This window comes from Solanum stenotomum, unplaced genomic scaffold, assembly GCF_019186545.1.
Source record: "Solanum stenotomum isolate F172 unplaced genomic scaffold, ASM1918654v1 scaffold8652, whole genome shotgun sequence".
Classification (NCBI taxonomy): Eukaryota; Viridiplantae; Streptophyta; class Magnoliopsida; order Solanales; family Solanaceae; genus Solanum; species Solanum stenotomum.
Genome location: NW_026037295.1, coordinates 1 through 2243, shown reverse-complemented (window position 1 = coordinate 2243; position 2243 = coordinate 1). Strand labels below are relative to the sequence as shown.

General features: G+C 34.3%; 1 pseudogene; it reads right to left on the bottom strand.

The window, feature by feature from the left end:
* Positions 1-444: 444 nt before the first annotated feature.
* LOC125853068 (aspartic proteinase CDR1-like) lies at positions 445-2232 on the bottom strand (annotated as a pseudogene).
* Positions 2233-2243: the final 11 nt, after the last annotated feature.

The following is a 2243-nucleotide window of genomic DNA, read 5'->3' as shown; positions in this document are numbered from 1 at the left end:
TAATTAGATCTAAGCGAGTGGAATTTCGATAAGTTCCACTAAAAAAAGGTAACTTTTTAAGGTCACATGGACTATATGCTGAAGGGTTTGTCTCTCATTTAACTCTAAGACGTCATGATTTTTAACCGACTTCATTGATCACTATCCTAACAAAGGTAGGGGTATGGTGGAATAAGACAGAGACACAAAATAGAATTATGATCTTGAAAATAACAGATCAAATATGGACAAGTAAAAATAGATGGAGACAATATTTTCATATAGAAGGTGGAATAAGTAATTCAGATTATAATCTTGAGATTTTGTAAAGGTCACTTCTTGATTTCATTTTCCTTCATTGAATACACAATAAAAATATAATCTCTATTGGTAAGAATCAAATGCAAGTAAGTATAAGAAATTAAGAATTGATCAATAAAATTTGAATAACTGCTAAAAAAAACATTAGTACTTGGTGCAATCTGTAGGCTTAAAGGATACTTTGTTGGCCATAAGATCATATCCAATTAGAAAATTGGCTTGTGCCAAATTTCCAAGTATAGAAATTTGATTTGATCCTCCTGGCACTATTGTCAAACAAACTATACCTTCCACCACTTGTGTAAAAATGTTTGAAGTTAACAACTCTAAATCTGCATTTGTAAAATGTGCAACAATCTTTGGAACATTAATAGTACCATTCTCATTTGACTCATAACACAAATCAAGTCTCTTAAAAGGATCATCCTTCCTAGTAGCATTGATCGAACGCATCAACAATGATTCCAAATTCAAGTAAAAACCATCAGGCACATAGGTTAACGTTGTGCCAGAATCAATTATAATGTTTCCTAGATCATCACCAGGTTGAGAAATTGGAGAAGATTTGAATTCCAACGTCTTGTTTCCAATCCTAATACCTTNAAATCAAGAATTGATCAATAAAATTTGAATAACTGCTAAAAAAAACATTAGTACTTAGTGCAATCTGTAGGCTTAAAGGATACTTTGTTGGCCATAAGATCATATCCAATTAGAAAATTGGCTTGTGCCAAATTTCCAAGTATAGAAATTTGATTTGATCCTCCTGGCACTATTGTCAAACAAACTATACCTTCCACCACTTGTGTAAAAATGTTTGAAGTTAACAACTCTAAATCTGCATTTGTAAAATGTGCAACAATCTTTGGAACATCAATAGTACCATTCTCATTTGACGCATAACACAAATCAAGTCTCTTAAAAGGATCATCCTTCCTAGTAGCATTGATCGAACGCATCAACAATGATTCCAAATTCAAGTAAAAACCATCAGGCACATAGGTTGACGTGCCAGAATCAATTACAATGTTGCCTAGATCATAACCGGGTTGAGAAATCGAAGAAGATTTGAATTCTAACGTCTTGTTTCCAATGCTGATACCTTTCAAATTTAGATAGTAGAATGTAGGTGATTCCTTTTTATAGATGGGAGTTGAAATGATGCCAGGACCAGACACGATAGCATTGTCACCAAAGTTGATGTGACTAGTTGCATTGGAACTATCTAACAATAATTCCAATGGGATCAAACAATAAGAGAATTTGCCTTTGATTTCATGATGCATTTGGTTGACAATTGAGACATTACCACCACCTAAGCCAATGATACCAGAAGTGACATTGGTAAATGAGCCACCATTGTCATGTCCACAACCAAACACAATGTTAGGAATTGAAACATTTTTACCAGAACTAGAAGCAAATGTGAAGGTTTCACTTGAAAGATCACCCCTAGTGTGAGATAGGTCACCGTAAATCACTAAATAATTACATGTATTATTGTTACATCGTGACCTTTGACAAAGTTTATTGTGACAACCAATAGTTTTATAAGAAGAGCTATTCTTGGGATTGAAAATAGGTGCCAATTGTTTGAAACAATTATCACAAGGCTCACATTGTGTCAGCAATGACAAAAGTGTCTGTTGGGGGTGTACCAATGGATATTTTCATGAGGAATTCACCTTCGTTTGGTGTAAGAGTCGATTGGATTGAAGGAACACTTTTTCCCCCAAAAAAGGAAGCCCGGGAGAATGACCGATGGAAGGCCTTTTGAAGGCGTTCAAATGGAGTGTTTGATGGATCGTGATAAGGTGAAAGAGGAGAATCACGATGTATAAGATCTAGAGTGAAGCCATTTACACTTTTACTATCAGAAACTAAAAAACGATGAAAGAACGATAAAAGAACCAGCATAAGAGTGAAAGCTTTAGTATTAATTT